Raw genomic sequence first — 17,975 nt, 5'->3', positions numbered from 1 at the left:
ACTGGTTATTGCCTCGAAAATCCAACAGTTTCGGTAACGAATCTCTTTGAATTTTTCAATTAAAGAAACCGTGTCCAAGATATAATACTTCGTCACGCTTTTTAATTCTATGATAAAATTACAAATTTTAAAACAGAGTTGATATTATTCGAATTGCTTCGAATAAATATTTATCTAAAATATAGTAATTATTAATCTAAAATTATAATTTTATCTATTTTATCTATTTTATCTCTATATACAATTTTATCTATATATCTATCTATTTTTATCTATTTTATCTAAAATTATAATTCTTTTTGATCGGATATTTTATTCGAATAACAATAAATTTCTAACAAATTACTGCATTAATTTATCTAACTAATTTTTTATTTTTCATTTGAATAAATTATCCGAATAAAAATTGTAAAAATATATCGATTAGCATGCAAAAGAATTATACAGAATTCAGAATCGATTCAATTGTCACTACTACAATTGAATCGCAAAAATTAATAGGGAAGAAATGAATCAATTCTATCATTTTTATAAAAAAAAAAATCGGTTACACCCTCAACAAATTCCTGTGCGAATAACTAAGTCATTCGAATAACAAATACCTTCTGATTCGTATGAAATCTTAACCGAATAAATTTTTAATCAGATCAATTGCTATCTAGGTAAATTTATATTCGAGAGGATATTTATTCGATATAAACAAAACCGTTGAATAAGATTGCATTTATTAGCATTTATCTCTTATCCGTGATCCGCCTTAAAATGAATCGATGCAGCAAAACTTCCAGATACTCCGTTCACAAACTTCGATGACGTGAACTTCGTGGCTTGTCGGTTTCCAAGACCCATGAACGCAAAATTTGGCAAGTTATCATTAAAACATGCGGACAGTGCAACAAAAGTTCCTTGGCAGTCGAGATACATTTCCGCGATAACGATATTTGAATATTGGATCGGTGCCTCAATTTACTCAGCACCTAGCCGCGCCAATTTCAAACATTCTCTCCAAACAAGTGAAACTTTTTGTCAAACAACTTCCAGGTACCATGAGCGGGACTTGGCGGCGCTGTCAGACCGAGAATCGGGAGAGACTGGAATATGCGCTTCCCTGTGGAAACCGGAGTACCCTGAAATTTAGATTCACGTTTCGTTGTCGAACGCCGCTCGATGTTCAGTCGAAAGTCCGTTTCTGGTGGCCGATGCCAGCCGGCATCTGCGCGCCGCTACGGGGACACTCGAGCGACCGTGCGAACTTCTGCAAATGGAATTGAAATTTCCAGGTTGCGCGGCGAACTTATCCAGGATTTTGACAATACGACGAGCGAACGGCGTGCCGGCCCCCGCGACAAGCCGAACGAATCGGTTCCTTCCCGCCGGCCAGAAATACTTTCCCGGAAGTTTTCAATTAGAAAGGAGACGGCGACCGTCGCCACGACATTTCTCCCCTTCTGTGAACTGGAAACCGATTTACGAGCGGGTTATCATCTTAGAACTCGTTATTATCTCCGTTTACGAGGGTCAGTAAATAAGTATAAGCTACTTCCTCCTGAAACTTTCCTCTCGAAAGATATACAGTAGTGGACAAAATGACATTAGCAATTTTATTCTTGCATTTTATAAAATTTATAAATTAAATTAAGGTACAAATTTATAAAATTTATAAATTTAATTATAGTACAAATTTATAATATTATCGATTTTATTGTAGCACAAATTTGTAAAATTTATAAATTAAGTTATAGTACAAATTTATAAAATTTATAAATTAAATTATAGTACAAATTTATGAAATTTATAAATTAAATTGTAGTACAAATTTATAAAATTTATAAATTAAATTGTAGTACAAATTTATAAAATTTATAAATTAAATTATGGTACAAATTTATAAAATTTATAAATTTAATTATAGTACAAATTTATAATATTATCGATTTTATTGTAGCACAAATTTGTAAAATTTATAAATTAAGTTATAGTACAAATTTATAAAATTTATAAATTAAATTATAGTACAAATTTATGAAATTTATAAATTAAATTGTAGTACAAATTTATAAAATTTATAAATTAAATTGTAGTACAAATTTATAAAATTTATAAATTAAATTATGGTACAAATTTATAAAATTTATAAATTTAATTATAGTACAAATTTATAATATTATCGATTTTATTGTAGCACAAATTTGTAAAATTTATAAATTAAGTTATAGTACAAATTTATAAAATTTATAAATTAAATTATAGTACAAATTTATGAAATTTATAAATTAAATTGTAGTACAAATTTATAAAATTTATAAATTAAATTGTAGTACAAATTTATAAAATTCATAAATTAAATTATGGTACAAATTTATAAAATTTATAAATTAAATTATGGTACCAATTTATAAATTATATCATAGTACAAATTTACAATATTATCAATTTTATTGTAGTACAAATGTATGCAACTTATAAATTAAACTATAGTACAAATTTATAAAAAGCATAACTTTTTTAAAGTGAATTAAATCACTTGAATGTTTTCGAGATGTTAGAGGAACTAGTTTACTGTACAAAGGTTACAATACTCTTTTCTTTTAATTGTGCTATTCGTGGTAATGACAAAAAATGCTAAAGTGACTCACGTTTCTTCAACTTTCTAATCTGGTTGAGCCTATAACGAAAATTTAAAAAAATGCGTTTTGTACAATTCGGTAATGTATTATATCCATTACTAAAAATTCTATCGAAATTAGTTCACGCAGGGTCAAGCTACAGGCGTTGAAAGATGTCAAGATCTTTAGATTTCTCACAGTATCTAAATAGTAATAACATCAACCGATTTCGATAAAATTTCCATATGCATACAAGTTACAAAAATCTGCAAAACGCATTTATTTAAACTGTCGTTATAAACTCAGATCTTCAAGTGAAAGTGTAAATATATGAAGAATGAAAAACTAAGCTGTAACTCTGTAAATCTAAACTAAATTATTGTTGTCTTAATACACCGAACGTTATGAAGACAACATTGCAAACAGCATGATTAATATATTGAACTCCATTGTTGTATTTACGCTTTTGGGCATTAATAATTCCCATGCGAGTTAATGACTCGTTCAAATTATAATAGTACGTCCTACACCAAGTTGCAGTCGTAAATAATTCTCATTATCATATAATTAATCATCTTGTACATGCGTATCTCCTATTTGGAACGATTTTCCGAAAGAGAGAATCGTGATAGATCGAAAAACGAAGTAACAACTTGAAACCTTTTTACTTTTGCTTCGTACACGACAAAACCTCCGAGAAAGGAAACGTATTTTTGTCACAGTTTCGCAAATTGATCTACGGAAAATCGAATTTGCAATCGAAGCCACCGGCTCATTTGAGCCCGGTGCATTATGAATGTATAATAGGAAGGAGGCATGCAAAATACAATGCTATGTTAATTTAGAGCTTTTGCTTCGCCGGGTCCCCCTTATGAAACCTTTGCCGAGGGGAATGAATTTCGATTACGGTTTCAGTGTTGCAAATGAAAATCTGAATTTGCATGAATGAGCAACAGTGTTTTCGTACCCGTCGCAATATTTACATCGCGAAACTCTGTTATCGGGTAGCGGCGGAATGCTCTCTCACACCGTTGTATACAATGCTGAAACGTTAGCGAAAGAAGGAGTCACGCGCTGCGGTTATGCGACCTCTCGCGCCATGCGGAATTGCAAAACGCAATATTTTCCCGCGTCTGCTTCCCTTTTCTTTATTCCGCTCTCGAATGCCACGGCATTAGTTTCGCGTTCCCGTCGGTTGGCGCAGGTCGGAGTGCACCTGGCCCTAAATAGCGTTCGAACATGGAGAACGTCGAGGCGCAAGGACGCGTGTATACTAGGCTTCGTCCTCGTAGCGAGCATGCATTTATCGGAGCCGGGGCTGGTGTCTATTAATATTAACTCGGTACGTCAATACCATAAATTTCGCCGAGCCAAACAAGGGCCGCGATGCAAATAACCAGACCCGGGAACGCGTAGACCGAGAAAAACCGAGATTTCCGTCCGTCGACGAGCGGAGCCGAAAAGGGACACTCGTGATTCCCTGGATAATGAACGCGTTGATTGCCACCATGATTACCGACACACGCTATCGGATCGCCGCGAAGTAATTGCGGTAAAGTTACAATAATACGACTTTGCCGCAAACTCGTCGTTATAATTTAATAAATAAATAATTAATCAATAAATCTGTGTACAAAATGAAATTCGTCTGCATTTATTACACGAAATATGCGTCAAACGCGAATCTCCTTGTGTCAGCCTGAATAAATTGGGAACAATATCGTACCGCATTTGAAAGCCGACGTTCAAAAAATGTCTCTATATATTCTGCCAGAGAAAAAAAAATTTAAATAATTTCGCTACATTGCGACCATGTAAACACACGCTCGCGAGAATATCATACAAATAGACGTACTGTGCTGCACAAACACTGCTACAATTTCTGCGCCGCGTTATACGAGTCTGTGCTAAACGAACCCGTACTTTGCATATGTCTGTGTTTACACATTTCCAGAATTCATCTCTCCATTCGCAAACAAAATATCAAAAATCAAAGAAAAATAATTTTCCTTGTTTGCTTTCGTATCGGTGACCGGGGGTAACCAAACCCCATTTATCTCTGAATAGAATTACACGGTACACGGTAAAATCGTGAAACTACGTAAATATTGGCAATCTTTACATTTACATTAGATTTCGATAAAAGTGCCATCGAAATATGTTATCAATATTGGTGAATAAATGTATTTTCCAAAGTATATAAATCTCCTTTGGGAAAATTCATTTATTCGCCAGTGGTGGTAACACGTATTTCGATGACACTTCTTTTGTATGCTTTTGTTCATTTATGCGTAGATTTATGTTCAATTTTGCTAGAATCATTGACATTATTATCCACGGTAATTTTTTATTTTACATTCATATTAGATTCTTCTGTCTCACAAAAAGACGAAAATGCAACGTCGATTTTGGTTAAGTGTATGTATAAATTTCCTCATATAAATCTGCTCGTAGATTTATGTTCATTTTTGCTAAAATTATTGACATTATTATCCATGTCAATTTTTTATTTTACATTGATATTAGATTCTTATGTCTCAGAACGACGGAAGTGCAACATCGATTTTGGTTAAGAAGATTTATATACCTAACCAAATCGATGTTGCATTTCCGTCTTTTTGAGACAAAAGAATCTAATATCAATGTAAAAAAACTAACATAAATAATAATATCAATAAATCTAGCAAAAATAAACATAAATCTACGCACAAATGAGCAGAAGCATACAAAACTCATTTGTTTTTCATCCGATCTAAGACATAGTTAATAAATTTCACATTACACCTAAACTTTTGCTACTCAGAAACTTTAGCATGCACACAATTATTCAATGGCTTACAATTGCTTACGTGATGACCTGAAGCGAGCTCGAAACATTCATCGTACAATGGTAACGATACCCTTTTAGCTTAATTAACGCGTCCGCGTGTACCATCATCGGTGTACACGGTCTGGAAATGGTATGTAATGACAAATTGCTTTCTAGAAAACATGTTAAACAGTACGAAACGACCTTCGCATTAAGGGCGCGGTCATTTGACTTTAATGTGACGTAACATTACAAATACCTGCACAGCCGTGTCAGTTTCACTGTACAACTACTAGAACAGTATGTCTCTATTCTTACGCATTTGTTAATGATCTTGTAGTGTTAACCTTTTGCACTCGAGTGATGACTCACCACTAAAATTTGTTATATCACGTTCTATGATAATTTTTACATTAACAAAGTTTACATTTTAAAAAATTGTTAAAGGTGTAACCATTTTGTAAGTCGCGAGACTCAATTTCGCTTGCACAAAATGCACTTTGTCATATAAAATGAAAATACTATAAGTTAGAGGAATTATTTAGATTTACAGTTAAAATAGCTTCGAGTGCAAAGAGTTAACACTAGATTTACGGAGCACAAAATACAGCTGTTTTATATTAGTTTATGTTATAAAAGTAACAATAAGGCATTTATTCTGATTTTTAACAAGTGTTATTGTAACATTTGCCGTGAGTAACATATAAATTGAATACGTAACTCATAAATGTATCTTTACGATATGAATAATCGTAAATTAAAAAAAATTAGTGACCTGTCATTTTGAAGGGTTCCGTAAATCTAGTGTTAACGTCGTGTTGTCTCTAATTTCTGAAAATCTACATATAGTTTCTCTGTCGGCTAAAGTTACATTTCATGGAATCGAGCGCAATATTGAAAGTGATGTGCCAGCCAACGACTGGCACGATGTAACGAACCCAGTTGGCCATACAGACATCCCGGATGTTTATTCATCAATTTGCTAAACGGTGAAAGCGCTGTTCGTTCAGCGTGTGAGCGTATAAAAAATCATAAACAACGTAACCTGGTTTACGTTGAAATTCCGAGTTTGAAAATTTCAGCTCACTTTAGAGAACTAAATTGCTGTTATGACCGGCTGTACAGAATTACATTCTTGAATAACCGGCAAGAGTATAAAATTGCAATGCTTTCACGAGCTCGCAATTTCACGGTATCATAGAGCTCAAAAAATACAATTATGCTGCGTACGCACGATAATTGGTCACAAAGGAATTCAGCCATCAAACGATATTTAAAATCTGCTTTTGATAAATGCTTGTTGGCTTAATTTACTACAGTTTATATACAAATTGCGTTAATGGGTATATTTACCTCAGTTTATAGAATCATTTGTTATACGTCAGAATCAGATTTTGAAAAATTATGTTTACGTGACCGTTTCGTTACATTGGAAACCAGATTGTACTGCTACTCTTAAAAAGATCACGACAACTGTAAATAATTCAATTGAAGAATATAATTTAATGAAACGGTTTCATGGAAGCTCACAAAATTCAGCGTACATGAATTTTTTTAGTTGATAGCGAGACTATCTAGACAATGACCAAAATGCTTTTTTTAAATTTTGCTATTTTACATAGAATGACAACAAAATTCTCGTTTTTTAACTTTTTTTATCTGAGCCTATAATGAATCAGCCTGTATCAAATTTTCAGCACGCATATAAGTTACCGAGATTTACGAAAGACATTTTTTTTAAATTTTTGTTATAGGCTCAGATAAAAAAAAACTAAAAAGCGAGAGTTTTTTATTTTTTATTTTTTTTTTTGACATCCCTAGTAATAACAAAATTAGAAGAAGGCATTTTAGTCATCGTCTAATAGACTCTAGTCCCTCTATCATCTAAAAAAATTCAAGTCATTTAGTCCAGTTTCAAAAAAAGTTATTGCGTTTTGAAAGGTGTACGCTCAGTTTTGTGAATAACTATAGTTAATACGAAGGGTAGGAAAAAGTTCACACCGATTAATCCAATCAATAAAGTGAACACTATATCACTAGTACGTCTGAATGAGCATCAAGTGAATGTTTCTCGTATTATATGAAACAATAATCATATCTTTTTCACATTAATAAAGTAATTCTATTATACACATACAGATGTCTTACAGGTCGTATTTTATAAAAATATATCGATTTCATTAACAATAGGTGTACATTTATTAATTATTTGACATAAGAAAACGTTTAAAAAGATTATAACTGTAAAAAAATCGTAGAACTGTGTTCAGGACAATAGCTCTCGCATGACCAGTCGTTTTACGACCTTCCTCCAGGAAAATAGGAGTAAGAGTAGGAGAACGAGTTATCCGCGTTCGCGTTCCGATGACTCGTTCTCTCATTTCTATTCCAATTTTCCTAGAAAAAGATCGTAAAACAGCCGGTCATCCGAGAGCCTTGTTTACTACTAAAATAGCTCAATTACGATAATATCGTGCTAGAAATTAACCCATCAAGGACGAGGCATAATTTGTGGTTTCTCACCATCCGACCGAGGGTAGTTTAGCCCATTATGCTGTGAAATTATTTCTGTATTGTTTTAGCGTGTTACTTTTTATGCACTGCGGTGCATCCTTGCGATTTATCCGGGGAGACCTTACACAATCTGTGCTATTTATTTTGAGTATTTGATGGGGAATTATAAAAATTATCAATAGATATAGGAACGACACGAGTGTCCGTACGCTGCACAAACATCGTCCTTGATGGATTAATCCTTAGCGGACGACGACTTTTTCGGCAGAGTCAAGTAGCAGGACGAGGCGATTTTTGCAAATATGTCGAGTGTCTTATATGGTACAATAAAGTAATCTTACATATAAATTATCTTACAAAAACGTTATATTTCGTTAGTTCATCTATATTCACACTTTTATGAATATAATTTTACACAAATTATGATTTGTAGTTTCGTTCGATGTGATAGTTTATAAAACATTGACCAAGATGCATTCTTTGTTTATCTGGACATGTATCGTAGAAATAGGTCGTCTCATGTCTTCCCTCTGGTTTGTTTCGACTGGAACAAACTTTGCAATCTTTCTTTGTGCCAATAACAATTACATGCAGTTTTCCGTTGACGAAAATCTCCTCGCAATTTGTTGATCAAAATTTTGCGAAAGTTCAAATGTGTAACTGGCTGTTCGCTTCTCTGCCTTTTTACATGTTTGTAGAGAATGTACGACTTGATTAAACAAATTTCCAGTCCACGGAAAAATAATTTGCGCCACCACTTCAGGGACATTCGCATAAAACAGTACGTTGAATAATGTTGGAGATAATAAAATCTAACATAAACATCGACTGGCGCCTCTCACTCGCCATCCGACCTGTCGCGCGAAACGCCGTGGCGAGTGAGACTCGCCATCCGACCGCAAAGGGTTAAATAACAATCATTTTAACAAATGCGCACAGCCAACGTGTCTATACACCGAGCAGGTTACCTACTTTCCGAATAATCCGCATAAATGATGACCGCAGCGGATTAATTGCGCCCAAGGAACAGTGACCGTGGCTTCCGCCGTGTCCTTCCGGTAGCAAACTTTCACCCTGCCGGTGAAAAACCATGGACACTCTGACTGGCATCGCCGAGAAACCTTTTTCCGACTCAGCAAAATTGCGGGTCGGGATCCTAGGATCGACGAGCGCGGTAGCCAGCAGCCGTGCCAGTTTTACGAGGAACTTTTTGGACTAGCTGGCACCTTTCCGCGAGGTCGTTGGATTTTATGAAATCGACCATTGTTACGATCCACGAACGGCCGTAATAGCCCGCCCCGGTCGCTCAACGGAAGCAGCCTGTTGGATCGCGTACCGTGATACAAGAAGGGCATCGGGACGGGATAGAGAAGCGAAAATACGAAGGAGGCCGGAATGATCGTTGGTACAAGAAGAATTGTAAAGGAGCCCACAATGGCGGCGGACCGTAGCGCGGGGGGGGGGGCGGATGAACGGGTCTCGGAGCAGGGACACAGTCAAGTGGAAATGGTTGTCGGTGTAAGAAGGATTATAGAAGAGTCGACAATGCCCGCGAAAACAATGGCCGGCGCATTCAATGGGACGAACGAGCGAAGACGAGTGTACGAATCGCGGGCGGACCGTGAAGTCCGAAGGGGGAAAGTAATATTAACCTTGAATGCCGGCGAACTCCTCGAAGACAAACGCGTGCAATCGATCGGAACGGAAAGGAGCAATTAAAATTTTCGAAGACGAAATGAACGGGCGTCGATCGGGCCGTTCGCGGGAACAGAGCGAAGAGGAAGCCGATAAAAGTTCCGGCGAGAATTCGTGTTTGAAAAAGGAATCGAGAGGAGGAGGCGAAATAAAAAAGGGGGACGGATTAACGAGGAAGGCGTGGATCCGTTCAGAAGTGGTCAGATCGAGAGAAAAACGAGGGTGAGGCTTAGACAAGGAAGGGAAGTATCGATTGAGGAATCGCGGAGGGACGAGGAGGGAAGGAACCCCGATGTTGTAGGTAGAGTAAGCCGGTACGTGAACCGAATAAAAGTCGACGTTGGAAATATGCTTGCCCCCCATCCATCCCTCTGCACCCTTCACCCGCGCCCCCCAAACACGGGTCCACCGACGTCGATCCATACCATTCGGCTCTGATGCGGGATCTTTATTTCATGTTTTTATGATCGCTCGCAGATCCACTTGCATCCTGCCTTCGATTTCGCACGCGAATATCGAATCGCACGGTCACTAGACACGGCACGAGATCGATAGCAGCCGCGGACCGAACGATGCTCGCGGCACACCTGGCCAGCAGTTTACAAGACTCGCATGTAACACACGTGACGTTCCATTCGATCAAAAATTCCTTATCGCAGACTTTCACTTGTTCGGCGGAGTTTCGAGGAATGAACGATTCACGTTGCACGAATTAATCCGATGAGAGCATTCGCGGCAGGTTCGTTGATCGTTCAGCCGATTGGATGAGATTGGACAATGGAACTGGGAAGAAATTGTAGAAAATTGCTAGTGGTCGCCCGTGTACAGTAATTTCTCCATAATTCGCGCTCAGATTGTGCACAAACGTGGACAATCTGGGAAGAGGAGATACGATTATTCGAGGCTGTTGCGACGGCAACACCGAAGGTCGAACGTCCCTGGCCATCCCTTGAGCAATTAAGCAGTATACCTGCGACAGAAAAAATGCATCCGAACGAAAGTACTCTTCGAGCCGACGAACGGACAACACGTGTGACAGACTCATAAATTCCATATTTGACAAACGAAGAAATTACAAACCCGAACTTTCGAACAGTTTCCCACTCCTCATTTCAAGTTCCTTCCGACACACCCATCTCCAATCAAAAACGCTTCATTTCCTCCACCAAAACCCACCATCCACTAATCAGCAGAAAACCGAGGTGACAAGAGGGAAGGCACCTAGAACGTAGGTAGAACTCGTAGAACTCCTAGAACGTATAGAACTCTGAGAACGCAGATAGAACGCACATCGAAACCACAAACAACGCATCGCTAACACCATAGCTGTACAGACTGTAATATTATTAAAGTGTACATAGAAGCAACCAGCGACTTCGTTTCAACTTAATTCCACTTGAAACAACGCGTATATACAGAGGCTGAAGGCTCGTTTTTATAATTGTTGACAATCTCACCATGTAAAAAATTCTACTGTCAGAATGCATCGATTTCAGGACTAACAAGAAGAGGTCCCCAGGATCGACGCTCACTTTTCGATGAGATTTGGTACAGTGATAGAGCTTTCAAAGCTGAATCTAATGATACCCGGTTTTGGGCGAAGACGGCTTATAGTTTTTGAGATAATTAATGTTAAAGTTGTTAATAAAAGGCCAGAAAGACGCGCTGGATTACAACGCGAAGATCACGTAGGCCGGATCGAACCTCCAACCTTTCCCTACTCCCTAATATTTCTTGTACTGTTCTCGTGTGGTACGCTTTCGCTCGCGGTACTAGGACAGTTCGGCTCCGGCCGATGATGCCTAAACCTAGCACCGATTCATACCGCGCGTACGCTCTCTCATTCGGTCGGAGCCGAACCGTTCAACGCAGAGATTAACCCTTTGCAGTCGAAGCTATTTGAATTCGAAATCCAAAACGTAATTTCTGATCTACAGTATTTCTATTTTATATAATCTATCGCGACTCATGCGTATGAAATTGGGCCTATTGGCAAGTACAATGCAATTTTAATAGTCTTTTTTAAAGTATAAACGAGTTTGATGCTCTTCGAATGATTTTGAAAAATAGCATATCAATTTTTTAGTGGCGCCTCAGAGTCGCCATTCGAGTGCAAAGGGTTAATATATCCGTGTATTAACCCGTGTATGTACTTATTAATACATGGGTATACGAGTGCATGTGTAATTAATGTATCCATGTTCCAAAAGTATAGCAATAAGAGTTTCTTAATTTCGCGCAGGCACGTTACAAAAATGAATGCTACTTTAGCAATTCGGAAACTCGTCGACTGGGATGACTATACATCCCTGGCGAGTCAAGTCGAGTATTTCAGAAAGCGTTGAACAGTCAAACACTTAGCAGACTTATCGCCGCGATATTTTCATTCGTTTGGAATTATTGTCGTTGTCGTTTCGTTATTGCTATATTTCCTTTCGTTACTGTTGCTATCGTTTTCTCGTTGTTGTTGTTATATCGTCGATTAGTCTATTGTTATTGTTGTTTTGCAAATATATCTATTACTTGTTATACAAAACATGCGAACTGTTAGACACTATTTATTATTCATACACGCATTTATCTCTACAGCGTGTTACGCAATAAGTCGTGTTATATGAATGCTATGTTTACAAAACCTTTGGCGGGTTATAAAAATTCATCATATAAGAAGAACTTGTTTCATACGGAGTCTACTATGCATGATTTTGGTCACCGACACATCTTACGAAATGAAATTGTAGAGCGAAGTGGAAAAGAAATTCGTGCCGATAGGAAATGCATACATTAATTTCGTGACATTCAGAGTAATATGAAATTGTGAATAATTCTCAATCAGGCCGTGGCGTAAATTTAAAAAATCAGCCCTATCTGCGACTCTGCTGCATTCGATGGAAGATATCTTCGTCATATAAAATCAGCTGCAATTGTGCTTTTTTCAATGTTGCGACAGGTAATAATCTAATTGTACTTCTTGGGCAGCTTTAAAATGAGATATATTATATGAATAATAAATATAAGTATTTGCACATTTTGATTATTCTCTTGGAATAGTACGTCAACAGGTCATCTTACGATTTAACCTTTAATATAGGATATAAATTGCGCATGAAAATAATTGGTAGGATTTCGTTCATAAAGAATTACTAAACTACGTAGCGCTCTAGAAAATTGATTAATCATCTTCTCGATAGCCTCTACTGTTCGTATAGAATAAAAATTTCATAGAGCACACATAGAGTGTGACACGCCCCAGTAACGACAAACGACTGTCATGTTTAAAGTTATTTATCATTTTTGGTTCCTGAAATTGCTGAATATTCTTTAAACGTTCTAAAACATGGGACAACAACGTTCTTTTTTTTAAACGTAAAGATATACATTAATTGAGCTGTATAGTACAAGATTTATATATAGTGTCCCAAAATTATGGTACTTCCGGGAAATAAGAGGTTCCTGAGGTTATTCAAAGTAACTTCTTCTCCAGCGAAAATGCAATCCGCGGCTTTGTTTACGAGTTATTAACGAAAAACAGTGACCAATGGGAGGCAAGCTTGGCTGGCGCGCGGTGGCCGAGCCAACGAGCGCACGGAACTCGGTTCCGCTCGGTCGGCTCGGTCGCCTAGCAAACTCGTCCCTCATTGGTCAGTGTTTTTCATGAATAATTCGTTAGCGATGCCTCGGAGAAAATGTTTGTAAAAGAAAAAGTTGCTTCAAATCACCTGAGGAATCCCTCATTTCTCGAAAATCCCATAATTTTGGGATGCCCTGCATATTAAATCATGAAAACAAATTAATACAATACATCGAAATGTTAAGCGACAATATTTAGAAAATGAAAATCTGTGACATGCAGCGTTCTTGGTTACAACCATAGAAATATCATTACCGACTTAATCATTAAATCGCCTTCGAATTGTAGTACAATCGAACCTATTTTTCTGCGGTCTTTTTTATACGATCTCATTTTGTGGGATTTGCTTTTGTGTGGTAAATATAGGAACCGCACAAAAAATCGCATAAAAACAGGATTGGCTGTATAATTCGTTTCGGATTCCGTCCGCGTACCGAGCAGCGACAAAAAGACCAATCCACGAATCGAGAAGTAGGAAGATGATAAGTTCGGGAACACGTCTGAAGATGAACAGAATGAAATACGACGCGACAAGCAGGTGATGAGAATGGAATCTCACCGGTATCGATAGAATCGTTGAGAACGTATATACGATTATAGTCCGCTGACTACATTCGACGGCGTGCGACCTGTCCGGCTGGATCTGTGTCAACGCTATCAGATATATTGTTTCGCACAAAAGATCCGGATAGAAACTAGGATACACAGTAGCGTTTACGGGTATCGAAGTCGCCCGGGGGACGCTGCAACGAAATGGAACAAAGCTTCGTGGTTTCCTCGCACGTGCTCCGTGTCTTCTATCGTCCAAGTGCATTTTTCGCGTCGTTTGCGACGTAGTCCCCAGGCAATAAACACCAGAACGAAAGAGGGTTGACTTCGAATTCCATTCTACCGTGAATAATTATTAAAGCATCCCGCGGTGCACAAAACATAACAAAAGCGTAACTATCGATAACTATCGGTGATATTTTTCACAACTTTAGGCAAATCTTTGGTATTCGCAAACATCGAATTAACCACCATGCTGTTCATAAAAACATATACTATTGCAGTTGCATAGACCTGACTTGAAAAATACGTGCATGGAAATCGCGCTATAATATAATGTTCTTAAGTTTGTTCTATAAAAGCATATAATAATTAATGTGAAAATAGAAATGAAAGTAAACATTTATCGATTAAAAACTAGCGAAGTCAATGAAGACTTGTATAATGTGATAATTAAAGAAGTTAAATAAGTCAGATACTGGAACACCATAGAAGGGTTAAACTTACGTATCGAGCTTCCTTTACGCATTATTAAACACAAACCTTTGAGATCAATACTGATCCTCTGATTGGATTTAACGTAAACAGCTAATAATTTAAATTATTGCTACAAAATGATAAATTATAGGAAATGTTTGTTACTTTGAGTTAAATGGATCCAATTTCCTGCTGTCCGAGAATTCAATCACAGAAGCATGAACTCCGAATCTCTCAATCCAAATCTGTATAATAGCAGCTTAATTCGACATGTGCATCGTTATTCCTATCTGTTTATATAATATTTATATACGAATCAATTCATGCTCTTCGGAACAATCGATAACCACGTACAATAATTAATACTGATTAATGCTCAGCTTGGAAACAAAAATTGACAATCTGGGAAACAGGGGTATGATTATTCAAGCCTTGCAGCTCGTTTTTATAATTATTGACATTCGGTAACTATAAAAACGAGCCGCAAGGCTTCAATAATTGTATCGTATGTGTCGTGTTTGGAATCATTTTAATTAGAAGAATCTTAACTATCCATTGGTGCTAAGATTGCAAACGTAAGACGAAAATAATTGAAATTTAAGAGGTCTTGCCACTTTAAAATTTTGAAAAAATCGATTTTTTAAAATGAAATAGTAGTTTGAAGTCTTAAAAATAAATTGCAAAAGATTCCAGCTTTCAGAACAAATTATTTTAGAAATAAGGAGCCTGTAAGCCAGAGCTGTTCAACAGGCCTCGCGGCGGGCAAGGGCAAAGCCATGGGCTAAGGGCAAAGCCACGGGCTAAGGACAAAGCTACGGTGCAAAGCTACGGGCAAGCATCTTGACGGAGTGAAGACGCGAGAAAAGAAAGAGCGAAGTGTTTACGTTTTCATGCAATTCTTCCTCTCTCACTCGCACGCATTACCGTTATATGTCGATCGCGCGATGCTCATTCCATTTCATTCAATTTCAACGTAACCTACAGCCGATCTCTGTTACCGTCTTCAGCCAAATAACGTATCATTACTGGTGGAGAGTCCCACGAGGAGCTAAGAAAGGGGCACCGTTGCCCTCGGAAACGGGGTCTAGAACCCGCCGATCGGTGTTTGCCCTGGACTGAAAAGCGCTGCCCGTACGAGCATGATATCGAGCAACTCTGCTGTAGCCGATTCGCATACTTGCGTGCCGCAGCGTTAAACATATGAAAAATTATTCCAGCCTTGCGGCTAGTTTTTATAGTGGTTGACAATCGGTAACTACAAAAACGAGCCGCAAGGCTCGAATAATCTTATTTCCTCTTCTAAAATCGTCCATTTTTGTTTCCAAGCTGAGCATCGATTAGGGAGAATTTATCGCATTTCTATTACTCGTTGATTTACAATGAGCAGAAGCAAACTGAGCCTCGTAAACGATCGCATCAAAATAAAACCCACTGCAACTATCGTCGGAGGATTTGATGCCCGATAAAAGCGGTTGTTTTGAGACCGGTCGGAAGTAAGAGCTTCCGTGGTAACAACAATGGAAATGATCCGGAAGATAAGAGCTGTCTGCAGAAATCGTCTCTCGTTTTCCGCGAGTCGTAAGAAATTCATTAAACCTTGTCTTCGAAGCATAAGTAAAGTCCGCAAAAAGCCTCGTCGGCATTAACGATGCATAAAGCGCGAACATTTCCCCGATGGTGGCTGGATGGTGGGGGCCAGGACAGAGTAAGCTGAAAGCTTTGTACGAGTCGCATGCTAAATTCACGGGACGTTGCTCCGATGCGGAGCACGTGCCACGGTGAATGGCTCGCAACGAAGGAATCTGTTTCGCGCGGTGGCTGCGACAGAAACGCGGGGGCCGGTCCTGGAAACGCGCGTGATCCTGAAATCGACCATCCAGAAATCTTCCCAAGGTGCAAAAGAACGAGCCGGTGGGACGGTACGAGCGCTATGGAAGTGGGAACGGCCGACACCTAGGGTGGTGATGGAAATCCGGCTTCCGAGTCATCGCTCATAAACAGTCGACTGAATACAGTGGAGCGCGGTAAAGTTCATACGAAATCCGCACGCTTTAATTTACATCATCCAGCATCACTCTTTTCCCGCCACAGTGCCTCGAGCTTGGCGAGATCTCATCTCGTCTCAGCAAATAAATATAGAGCACGTCTATAGTGAAAAGAAAGGAGATAGAAATCACACTGACGCGATCAAGAATTGCTTATACTTCGAAACAACAGCAGAAGAGAACTGTTAACTAAACATTTCATTGATATAGGTTTTTATGGCTTATTTTACAATGCAATGAACTATTAAAAAAAGCAGTGTTACTTTTCTTTTAAATGATGTTTATTTAGGTTTTAAACGCCATCGCTTCGGAGTCCTTTCTTGAAAGATGGCTTGACGGTGTGTCGGATTTCTGCCAAACGGGGTTATCTGGAACAAAAAATCAAAAAATGCTTAAAACTAGGATATTTTTTCTAGACATTGAAGCTGAAACATTTCCATTTTCGTGAAAATTATCGAAATGGTAGCGTTTGACCTATCGCATTTGTACAAAAGATATGTATGTTCTGTATTTATATTTTTCGAAATTATTAGAAATTAGAAAAACATGAATTTTGTCAATGCCTAATATACATACATCATACTAAAAGTATCTGAAAAATTTTAAGGTAATCTCGGTTGATTAGATCTCGAGATATCTTGTACACCGTTTTTAAAAACACAAATTCAAGAAAAACGCGTTCAAGGTTTCCGAACGTAATTTTTCATATGTTTAACGCTGCGGCACGCAAGTATGCGAATCGGCTACAGCAGAGTTGCTCGATATCATGCTCGTACGGGCAGCGCTTTTCAGTCCAGGGCAAACACCGATCGGCGGGTTCTAGACCCCGTTTCCGAGAGCAACGGTGCCCCTTTCTTAGCTCCTCGTGGGACTCTCCACCAGTAACGACACGTTATTTGGCTGAAGACGGTAACAGAGATCGGCTGTAGGTTACGTTGAAATTGAATGAAATGGAATGAGCATCGCGCGATCGACATATAACGGTAATGCGTGCGAGTGAGAGAGGAAGAATTGCATGAAAACGTAAACACTTCGCTCTTTCTTTTCTCGCGTCTTCACTCCGTCAAGATGCTTGCCCGTAGCTTTGCACCGTAGCTTTGTCCTTAGCCCGTGGCTTTGCCCTTAGCCCGTGGCTTTGCCCTTGCCCGCCGCGAGGCCTGTTGAACAGCTCTGGCTTACAGGCTCCTTATTTCTAAAATAATTTGTTCTGAAAGCTGGAATCTTTTGCAATTTATTTTTAAGACTTCAAACCACTATTTCATTTTAAAAAATCGATTTTTTCAAAATTTTAAAGTGGTAAGACCTCTTAAATTCCAATTATTTTCGTCTTACGTTTGCAATCTTAGCACCAATGGATAGTTAAGATTCTTCTAATTAAAATGATTCCAAACACGACACATACGATACAATTATTGAAGCCTTGCGGCTCG

The sequence above is a fragment of the Megalopta genalis genome, chromosome 8 (assembly GCF_051020955.1).
Source record: "Megalopta genalis isolate 19385.01 chromosome 8, iyMegGena1_principal, whole genome shotgun sequence".
Lineage (NCBI taxonomy): Eukaryota > Metazoa > Arthropoda > Insecta > Hymenoptera > Halictidae > Megalopta > Megalopta genalis.
This window is presented reverse-complemented; position numbering follows the sequence as displayed.